Genomic DNA, 12,131 nt, shown 5'->3' on the forward strand with positions numbered 1-12,131 from the left:
TCATCATTTTTATTTAGTAATATAATTTCCAAAAAAGTTCATATATATATAATCAGTGATAGTATCCAATATATTTACTGACTGGTACAGCAAGGTTCCAACAAACCAAAATGTAAATAGAATAAGATTGATTTTGGAAGAAATCTGTGGAGTACAGAAGCTTAGCCATTATGTCCACTTGTAGGTGTGCTTTGAAAGTTTCCACAGAGCCAGGGACAGGACATTAAAATGGAATGTGTTGCCACATCATAGGCAAGATGAGGGCTAACAAGAATTCATAATATTGGCAAATAGAAATTGATCAGTAATTCATATTTACTACATGTATACTATGTGTTAGAAACACCTTTGGAGGTATAGAAGAAGTAAAATGAGTCCTAGGATGATGGCAGGAATTTGGAAGGAAAGAAACAGGATGATCCAGAAGGAGAAGGAATAAATGAACTTCAAGGAGATGTCGTGAAGGAAATTTTTCACAACTATCACAGCTATTTTCTCTGTGAAGTATTCAAGGTAATCTGCTAAGAGAAAATAGTGCAGCATTAAGTGCAAAAGTTGTTAAGAGTAGTAAAAAGTTACCAGCATAAGGAATGGGTAAGGATATGTTCAGATTTGCTAGACAATACTGTGAGTCAGTAGTTGGGAACCATAAATGTATAAGGCAGGCAATCAGCATGGTTATAGGATTTGTTTCAGTATTATTCAATGCCTAGTTCCAGGATGAGAACAAACAGATGGTTAGATTATTCTAGAATTGAGGATTAGGATAATGGAATAACAAGGTCATATGGGTGTTGAGAAGTGAGAGTACTGGTGAGAGAGATTCAGCTGAAGTACCATGGGTTGACAGCTGGATTGAATAAGGAAGTGATGCCAAAGGAGGCTTATTGATCAAGAACATATGAAGCAAACAAAGTAGGAGAATCAATGAGAGTGAAAAGCAGCTGCTTCCCTGCATAAAACCTGCAGAAGGGCATTCTGCAGCCTGGAAGAAGAGTTTAATTTACTTCTGATAACAAGGCTTTCTATAATCATGTTTGCCTAGCCAGTTCATTTCTTATTCCTTCACCCAAATACTACCAGGAATCCACATGTCCTGGCATACCCAATGACTATGCTGCTTCCTGTTTTCAAGTCACTGCTGTTCTTTCTGAAGAACTCCTTCTCTTCTCCTAAATCCCCATTCACCTGATGAACTTCTCAGCCTTCAAGACTCATCTCAAGAATCTTTTCCTTCTTAAAGTCTCCTGTGGTAATCTGTCTGCAAAAAAGAGCTACCGATTTTCATACCATCCCAGTACACTCATGCCATTACTCCAACAAAAAACCCTTGATTACAGGCAAGCCAATAGAATGCAAAAGAACTGGCACTGTGCCAGTTCCAGCTTAACACAACTACCATTCTATAAATTTCAGGCTATCCTGCATGGAGTATAAGATATCATGCAGAGAAAGCCAAGGGAGGAGAGTTGACATATAGCACCCATACCCCCAGACATGTAAATAAGACCTTGCTGGCCCTTCCTGCCCATTCTAGCCACCAGTTGAATGTAGATGGAGCCCAGTCAACCCACAGAATGGTAAGAAATAAATCAGTGCTATTTTAAGCCACTAAATGCGGGGTTTTAGTTATATAATTATAGATTAATGATATATCTCCCATTTTCAACTCAAGTGCAACTGCTCAAACTTTCCACTGTATCACACTACTGTACCTAAAATATATCTCTATTATTTTACTTACCACACTAGGATTGCAAAAAATGTTTGCATATCCACTCCCTTTCTATTCTGTGAAATATCTCAGTACAATTTTGTGAATATATATATATATATATATATATATGTATCTCCTAAATCCTAGCACACAACATATGATAGATACTCAATAAATGATGTGAACTAAGTTGAATCTAAATTGAGTTAGTGGGAGGGGAAGAGGGAGAAATAAAGACGCTATGCTCAGTCACTGGAATTTCATGGTTAAATATTTCACAAGTGGAGCAGTTTCTAGAAAAATATGGAAACATGTTGGAGGTGAAGTTGGCTCAGGTACAATCTAGGAATTGAGGTAAGAGTGGGTGCATCATTGAGGATGTGGACTTGTGGCCTAGTATGGTGATGGAATTTGTGTAAAGTGGACGATGGTGATCCTGAATGGGGAGAGACTGTGAACTTCAGAAAAGGAGAGGCTGTGAGTGACAGGTTTTCACAATTACAACAATGCTCTTAAAGCAACAGTGGACAATTAAGATGATGAGGGTCCAATCTTCTGCCCAATATACGCTTAGAGAAAAAGTAAATCTGTACTCCGTAAGCATATTATAAGTATATTATTCTGGTTTTCCAATAAGCCATTTGAGTGCACCTTCTCTGTCTCCTCCCCCTGAATCCTTTTGTTCCATAGCCACTGAAGGCTTTCTGCTCAATCCTCTTCCCTATGCCTATTCTCTGGGCTACCTGAGTCACTCTTATGGCTTCAACCATCACTTAATCTGAACTTTCTCACCCCATATCTTTCATGAGCTTCAGGACTGTTATTTCCAATTCTCTTCTGAATATCTCCACTCTCTGGCCTTTCGGATATATCAAAGTCAAGATGTTAAAGTGCAAACTGATTATTTTCTATTCAAACGATGATTTTCCTCCTGTATTTCCCAGCCCAGTAAATGGCATCACTGCCCACTTGGTCAGTATAGAAAGAAACAGCACAATGGTTACAAGCTTGGGTTCTGGGTATAGTCAAATAGAATGTGCTTGAATCTGTCCTTCATAGATTACTACCCACATGATGACTGGCAAATTTCTTAACTTTTCAAAGCTTCAGTTTTTGTCATGTTATAATCCTCAAAAGCTTGTGAAGAGGATTATATAAATGCCTATCCAAACCCTCAAAACTAAACAGGCAAACTGGACCTCTTGAAGGCATCCTTAACTTTTTCCCCTTCCCTGAGTACCCAACTCTCCCAAGCAACTGACCACAAAGCTCTATTAATTGTTTCTAAAAGGTATCTTGGGACTTCCCTGGTGGTCCAGTGGGTAAGACTCCAAGCTCCCAATGTAGGGAATCTGGGTTAGATCCCTGGTTGGGAACTAGATCCCGCATGAATGCCACAACTAAGAGTCCGCATGCCACAACGAATAGTCCGTATGCCGCAACAAAGATCCCGTGTGCCACAACTAAGACCTGGTGCAGCCAAAATAAATAAATAAATAAACTTTTTTTTTTTTTTTAAAAAGGTATCTTAAAATATGGCTTTGTCCATTGTCACTTTCACTGCCCTAGCATAATACTGAAACGTACTTCAAAGGTCCATTACTAATCTAGCCTAAACTGCCTTTCACACCAGTGTCAGAGATAGCTTTTCAAAAATACAAATCATATCACATCCTTGTCTTCACTTTCAAATTTTTTCCAACATTCGTTTCCCACTAAAGTAATGCCAAACTAAAAAAAAAAAAAAGTAATGCCAAACTCTTTAGAATGTTATATTTGCCATCTTTCCCTGATTTACCTTTACAGTCTAACTGTACATCATTTCTCACCATTCCCTAGATTTTACACTGTCATTTACCAAACATACTCTTCTGCCTTCACATCTATTTCCTTTCCTACATCCTCAGTCCTCACTTCTCCTCTGAGAATTCTTGCTCAGGCTCAAATATGATTCCCTCTGTGTTGTCTTCTCAGAACCCCCAAGGACATAGATTGCTCCCTCATCTGTTTTCCCATAGAACTGTATACAAACCTGTCATAGCCTTTATCACACTACAATATAGCTATTAATTTATTTGTCTATCTGTCCAGCTAAACTCTGATCTCCTCCTCAGAGACAGGAATAGTGAAATATTTATTATGGCATTACCAATCTCTAACATAGTTCCTGGAATATACCAGTACATGTGAGATGCTTGATAAATTGAGAGAATTGATGAATGAATGAATGAACAAAGAAACTATGTAGCCTGAATGGTTCTGGCTCTACATTATTTAAATATGAATTAAATCCAAATAGTTCCAGTACATAAAAAGAGAAAATCCTGAAACTTAGACACTAATTTGAAATACATGATCTACAAGTATTTTTCCTAACTCCAAAATTCTGTGATATGATCATAAACTGAGCTAAAGCTCTTCTCCAGGCAAGGAGGATTAGAATTCTGTCTGGGACACACAAATTTGTAGAATGAGGTCTAGTGAGTTGTTTAGGGTGTGTTTCTAATTAATTCTATCATATTACCTTTAATAAATTATGTTTTGTGAAGCTTATACTTTTCAATTTAGCAAAATTGAATTATGCACAATACTTGATCTTTCAAAATGATGACATAGGGAAGAAAGTGTTTTTTCCTAAAATCTTGTCAGTTTGAGTGACATGTGAGTACCCAGCACTAAGCATCTGTTAGGGGAAATCTTATTGTTCTGTGTCTGTCACTAGAAAATTGGAACAAACGTTGCAAGACCTACACACTGAAAATGTTATGATGTGTTTTTAAAACTGCTTTCCACAGAAGGTCCTTTATTTTATTAGAAAATTATAAGCAAACAAGTCTTGTTTAATGGCTTTCAAAATATAAGCACATTTCATGTCAAAATTGTTTTACTCTCAACTGCTTACTTGTGTGAGAAATCTGTCAAGCCCCGGTGTCCAAGAAAATAGGGTACCATGGCAGAAGATTTTTTGCTGAAGGAAATAATGTATGCTCAATTAAACCAATACAGCGTGTGTAATGGTCTGATTCCACCTTAGGAAGAACTGTCAGCTTTCTTTTCTGGGATCAGAATTTTCCTAATGCCTGGACTTTTGGTGAATTCTATGTAACAAGTGACACAGTCTTGAGCTTGTATCTCAGACAAAGTTGGGCTCTTATTTTTTCTCCTTTCAATACTCAAATATTCTTGGGAATTTTACCTTTCTTCCTGACATCCTCTCTGTCTCTATTCCTTTTCCATACTGCTTTTAACTTGCTAAATATTTTAACAATTAAATATTCAGCCAGTTTTTCAGGGGAATCAATGGTTGGTTGTGATGTTATTTTATTTGAAAGTCATTCCCAAGTGCTTTAGCTCTTCAAATATCAAAAAAATGTGTGCTTCAAAATGAATAGATGCTAATAAAATATGGTGAAAAAAATCCTCGAGCACCCCAATGTCCCCTTATAGTTTATGCTATTTGACAAGTTTACAACAATCTGTTTCTGTAAGCAGAGATCACTAACAGAACTTTCCCCCAAAAAAGATGACAATAAATATATAACACTTAAGATGCATGTTTTTCTAGATAGTCTTTAAAAAAGATGACTTCTAAACATAACATAATAATATTTTATGTTACTAAACTGCCATCTACTGTGCTTGTTCACCCAGTACACAATACCATCTTTTACAGGCTTGTCTTTTTCAATGAATACGTGAATTTATCCCCCAGCTGCTTCTTGACATTCTTTCTTTCCCTTGTTCTAGCCATGTGTACTCCGTAAAGACCAGGAAAAAATTATTTCAACTAATTATAGTCCTACCAAAGCCTTTCACATCATTTAAGACTCTGATTATACACAGTGCCATGAAGACGTGTCAGTTTGAGACAAGAAGAGGTTTAGAGAGGTTTACACTTTGCAGAGTGCCACCTGTCTCCAAAGGGCACAGTCATTAAGAAGCTCCAGGTGCACGTTGTGGGAGCAAAACAACGTAATGAAGTCCTTTGCCTCCTTGTGCACCTTGTGATTAATAACATTCCCCTTCAGTTGTAGCAGATTGTGCACCATGTTCGCTGCAAGAAACCTGGAATACCAGTCTATTTTTCTATCTTTCTCTAAATAGAATAAATTGCCATTTATCTATGACATGAATCAGAAGAATATACAAAATAGGGTATTTCTGCCATAATCTACTTTTATAAGAGCAGCTAATAAGCCAAATGAATGATATTTATTCAATAAGCAACATTTAATATGTATCACTGATCGAATTCTACGTAATCCTTTTTATCCTATACCCACACACATAGAAATATAATTGATATCTATACTGATAACCCAAAGGTGTTGTAAAATTCCAAGTTGCTTCATGAATCATGGAAATGGGAAAGAAAACTGACATTTATCAAATACCTATTATTTACTAGACATTTTCACTAGCACTGTCACATTTTATCCACATAACAGCCTGGTCAGGTAAATATTGTTATCCTCATTTTCATGACTGAATGGGATTGAGGCTCAGAGAGATAATAAGAACCAACACTTATTGACTGCTTACTATTTTCCTGGCATTTTTATTAATTTAAAGGTATTGCCTCAATTAATCCTCAGACCCACATTGTGGGGTAGACGCTATCATTATTCTCCTTTATTAGGGATGACTCAGAGAAGTTAAATAACTTGCCCAAGATCACACAAATAATATGTAGTAAAGCCAAGATCTGAACCCAGGCAAACTGTTTCCAATGCCTGTACCATTAACACCAACATTATATGTGTGACTGTACTTTAACATTAAATGAGTTATATTATTATTTTGTTTTTGAAAATTGGGAATACATGTTTGGTACACGTGGTAACATTCAACTAATCTAACTCCCCTACTAATAGCTATTAATACTTGTTCCTTATTATGCACTTACCGTCAAGCATTTTACATGTGTCATCTTGTTTGAAATTCACACACATATATAATATTATCCCCATTTGACTCTGATAAAACTGAAGTTTGGAGAATAACAATAAGAATAATCACAGCAGACACTTACATGGCACTTACAATGTGCTAGACACTCTTCTCTCAAAGAGTTTAAAATATATTACTTATTTAATTCTGACAACAACAAAATGATGTATTATTATTCCTACTATACAGATGAGGAAACTGAGAGGTAGCATTTTGACCTTTACTGTGAAAGTGAAGAATTGGTCCGGCTATGTTTTTTAAAATTACCTCTCCCGTATGCACCTCCACCCTGGGGCCGTGTCAGGTCGGGGAGGGGGAGCCATTGGGGCAGGGCCAGTTTTGTCAGCAGAGCAGAAATCCCAGTCCCCAAAGCCCATGATTTTAACCACTACTCTAAACTGTGGAACAATTTAAAGTAGACATTCCTTGTTTATTGCAGCAAATGTTAGCAACATGCCTTAACTACAATAGCATTCATCACAATCATTTTGTTGCATACCCAGTAATATAAATTATGCACATTTGGTATGGAGTAGGAGGGAATCAAGCCTGTACAATTTCACACTGGTCAGGCTTGTGCAGTTTCAATGAGGGCAAAAATAAAATTCCTTTCTTCATGTGTTCTACAAATATTGAGTGCTATGTTCCAGATACTGATGTTAAAGAAATAAATAAGATTTATTCACTATCTATGAGGAATTTGGGATATATAAAACAAATAGGTAATTACAACCTAAAAGGATAGTTGCTAAAATAGTTTTGCTTTCTAAGCTAAAGCCAAAGCCACAAACCACTATGTGTTACCTTGCCACACAGCCCCAAAAGAGGTTACACACAGGATAGAGCTGGCAAAAGAAGAGGAAGGTAGAAGAGCATTCCTCCATACGGATAGGGTAAGATGGTTAAAAATACTGTTATAAAATGGTACAGATGACCGGTTTGCAGGGCAGAAATAGAGACACAGATGTAGAGAACAAACATATGGACGCCAAGGGGGGAAAGTGGCAGGGGGGTGGGGTGGGGGTGGTGGGGGTGGGATGAACTGGGAGATTGGGATTGACATGTATACACTGATATGTATAAAATAGATAACTAATGAGAACCTGCTGTATAAAAAAATAAACATAATAAAATGCAAAAAAATACTGTTATAACAGTTGCAATCATATTTAAAGTTCCAATAATGTTTCTGTGTGAACAACTAGAGGTAGAATTCGCTTTCTCTCCCCATCCCTTACCCAGCCCCCCACCCGCAGCCCCAGCCCCCTTTAATTCCCTCTATCAGCTCTCATTGTCTCTCCTTGACTTCTTTTTGTGAGTGTTCTCTCTAGATATTGGCTCTCACACTCCAATTTACCAGCTTAGAAACTCAAATGGAGAGAGAACTTCTCTCTCGCAACATTCCTAACCAAATCCTAGGTAATAATTCTGACTGGTCTTTCCTGATTCACATATTCATTCTTCAACCAATCACCAAGACCAGGCAAGCTAACACACAGGATTGGATTATCAAATCAGACTCACAGAAATCAGAGATTTTTACCTAGCATCAAGCTTTACTAAAAATTCCAAGAGTACAGGCAACCAAGAGACAAAGATAAAGCAGTGAAAGGTCTGGGACATTCTTGCCAGGTCCTTCCTATCTACTAGCCCAGAATAATAGACAAGTCCTGTGTGAAGCTTTGCAGATTGTTATTTCACAGAGTGAAGCATGTAATTTCTAAAACACCTCCATTTTATACCTCAGAGAGTTGTGTAGCTTACATGGCATTCTCTTGGGAGGCCATGTCCCATAAATCAATAGATTCCAGATCTACTTACTGTAAGCAATCTTTACCAAGGGAGAGCCTACTCAGGGCATGCAGATAAGGCTCCTCCTCCTGTCTAAAATCATTACTCTATTTACCTGGAAGTCCAGTTGAGGAGATTAGACCAGATCACCTCCCTTCTTTGCTTTTTCCTAGTGCTATCTCTCAGGTAAAGTAAGGGAATGTCACAGGCCAGCTACTTTACTTCTTCCTCCCCTTCAGGAGACTGGGCATTCTGATTGGATGGCCTGGGACAAGAATCCCACACTGGGCTTGGGGTTAAGGGGAGCACCATGATTGACCTTCCCCCCCAGAAGCACCTGGAGTATGAGATTGCAAAAGGAAAGCACATTAAGCAGATATAAACTGTGACTGCTTTGGTCCGGTCTACTATCTGTCCAGATAATAGATTTTTAAGATTTCTAGCAATGTACAACTTTCCTGTTCCAAAACTTTATTTTTCTCTATATTCTAGCTGTGAAAAACTCCCCAGTTATGTCCTGTGGCTCACTGAATGAAGGCAAAAGAACAAGTAGTGACAGCAAAGAATCTTGTAGTCTGTGGGAAAGTCAAAGAAATGCCTAATAAAACCTCATAAGGAATCTTACAAAGAATATCTCAAGCAAGTATTTTCCATCCAATTCTCTTAATGTCCTCACATCCATTTGCCTACAGAAATTCTAATACAGTATCTGAATTTCTTTAACCTTATGTACGGGGCACAAACAGCTACCCTACTGACCTAATACTCCAACAGGCATTTTTTGTTTGGCTAAAACAGTATTCATTTTTAGGTTAAATTGGAATGTCTCTGAACAGTCTGTCACAGTCTCTTTCACTACCTAGTGTCTTACACTGGCCTGCTCTACTCATTTATGCTACTGCCTTGTCCCTGTAAACATTTGAGGTTTTTGAGCCATGGTTGAAGGTCTTGACTTCGCTAAACTGAAAATTCCTTTGAAAAGAAATGTATACCTAAATTGTTTTTAGTTATTTACAACAGTGTAATGCCCATAATACTCTCTAATTATGCCCATACTACACTTAAAACACTACTTCCTATCTCTTTACACATCTGTATTCATTTGCAGTCTGAGTTCCTTAAAGAAAGAGGCTGTGATATCGTCCTCTTTGTAGCTACATCTAGCCTTGTCTTGTTGAGTGAATGAATAAATTAATGAATGACTATGCCGTTAGCATCAAGCATCCCATTCCTCCTGTGACATGGGACACCTGTGAAGTCCTGTGTCAGCTAAAACATCTTTGTCATAGATTGATGGCAGACTTTAACAAACTTTTATTCTGATATGATTTTTCCCACAAATTTGCATGTAATCTCAGTAATTACCCACTTTTTTTTTAAACACACGTGGTCTGGAAAGTACTGCATTAAACTTGCAACTGACACCTTATACTTGCTTTGCCTTTCAGCCTCCAGCAGGGCCAGCCTCCTTGACCTAATTAGATTCTCCACTCCCACTCCCACATGGCTAGTAAATACTATAATTAATTTATAAAGGACTCTGAAACACCAGCTGGCAATAATTTCCTATTGCACAGAACAAAAAGAGTATTTAAATTGTAGGATATCTGTGAAATGTACATGTGTGTATATTTACATCTTTTAATCCACTGAATTTCCAGGAATGTCAAATTGTGAAGAGTACTAAGTAAACAATGTTTAATAATTTCTTGTCATTTCTTTCAGCACATTAATTTTAAATTGCAGAAAGAAATCTGTGCGACAAAAAATTCTTAAGAGACGTATATTTGGGGTATGTGAGATTTGCATGTCTATGAATACTCACACACATCCCAAGCACTATAATAAACTATGTTGTTCTTAAAAGAATGTGAAGGAGAAAAAGGTGGACAGTTAGTTTAAGGATTTCTCAACGCCTTGAGATAGTGACAAGTGTAGTGACCATCTGCTGGAGTATTTGCCTAGTCAAGAGCTGTGATAGGCAGAATTTTTAAGATGGCTCCTAAGATTCTTGCTCTCTGGTACACATGCCCTGTATTATACCCTCCCTTTGAGAGTGGGCAGGACCTGTTAATGCGATGGGATGTCACTCCTTTAATTAGGTATACTATAGAGCAAAGGTGATGGAATCATTTCTCCCAAGATTACATTATGTTATACAAGACTACATTTGTGGTGATGGTTGTAATAGTAATGGTAGCAGCAGGTGCAGCAGGAACAGATTGTAAAGAAATTCTCCTGCAGGCTTTGGTAAAGTAAGCTCCATGTTGCAAGAGGGCTGTGTGATCAGAGCCTGAGGGCAGTCTCTGAGAGCTGAGAGAAAATCCTGGCTGACAGCTGGCAAGAAGACAGGGACCCCAGTCCTCTAGCTACAAGGAACTAAATTTTATCAACAACCTGAATGAGTTTGGGAGATGACCCTTAGCCTCAGATGAAACTGCACCTCCAGCTGATACCTTGATTACTATCTGGTGAGACCCTAAGCAAAAATAAGCCATACTCAGACTTCTGACCAACAGAAACTGACAGATAATGAACTGTGTTGCTTTAAGCAGCTAAATTTGTAATCTGTTAACACAGCACTAGAAAACTGGTATGAAAACCAACTGCCACCCCACAGGTGCAAGTCCCAGAGCTTCTCGGGGACCTGGTGGATCCCATGCACAATGTGAGCGGGGTTTTGTCGAGAGGGTCCTAAAAGGGAGAAACAGGGACTGAGGCCAATAAAATCCTGGCACAGATTTAGGGTGTCCTGCCCAGAAGGGCCTGCTAACCTGGCCAGTCCCCAGCAGACAATAGAACATTTCAGGGTTTCCATTTCCAGGACCCACACAAGACTAGGTTCTGCCTCCCAGGCCCTGCCAGATGGTCCCAGGCACCACAGAGGACTTAGAACATTTGGAGGAAGGTTCTCCAAAGTGTCCCCCACACCCCATCCCCCAGAGGTGTAGGCCTGGCTTAATAGACCCTATTGCTCAGGTCTAAGGGTGGTAACTGCATCTGTCTGTCCTGGAACTAAGTAGCAGGGGAAACTGGTCCGTAAAAAGAAAATTATGTGTAAGCAGAGACAGTGACAAGAGAGGAGAAAGCATGCTGCTTTGATGCGAGATGACTTCTTTTAGTCTCCTTCTGAATCTGTGCTGTATTCTTGCCTTCCTATGCCATCAAATACCTTCTCTTTATAATATTAATTCCCTTCCCCCTTTCGTGATTTAAGCCATTTTATTTTTATTTTTGTTACTTGCAAGCATACAGAGCTCTAATACAATATTCAAAGCCAGATTCTTAGCTTTGTAGATTTGGAAACTCAAGTTTATCATTTCCACCAGGGCACATTAACCTCTTGGGGATCAATATGTTAAGAGGAGCCATAAAAAACGAATATGCACCTCAGAATGTCAATTTATCAATCTATAAAGAGAGCTATATCTAGAAAGAAAAACTTGTATGGAGAATTCACTCTGGGTATTTCACCACGGTAGGTTAAATGCACTCAGGAGAGGAAATTACCAATCACAGGGTTGTTTGGTTAGCATACACAGTTGTCCCTCAGTGCCCTCGGGGGTATTGGTTCCTGAACCCTAGGCACATACTAAAATTGGTGGATGCTCAAGTTCAATAGTTGGCCTTCCTGTCCACATCCACAGATTCAACCAACCTGCGTTGTGTAGTA

Source organism: Kogia breviceps, chromosome 1 (genome assembly GCF_026419965.1).
Source record: "Kogia breviceps isolate mKogBre1 chromosome 1, mKogBre1 haplotype 1, whole genome shotgun sequence".
In the NCBI taxonomy this organism is placed as follows: Eukaryota; Metazoa; Chordata; class Mammalia; order Artiodactyla; family Physeteridae; genus Kogia; species Kogia breviceps.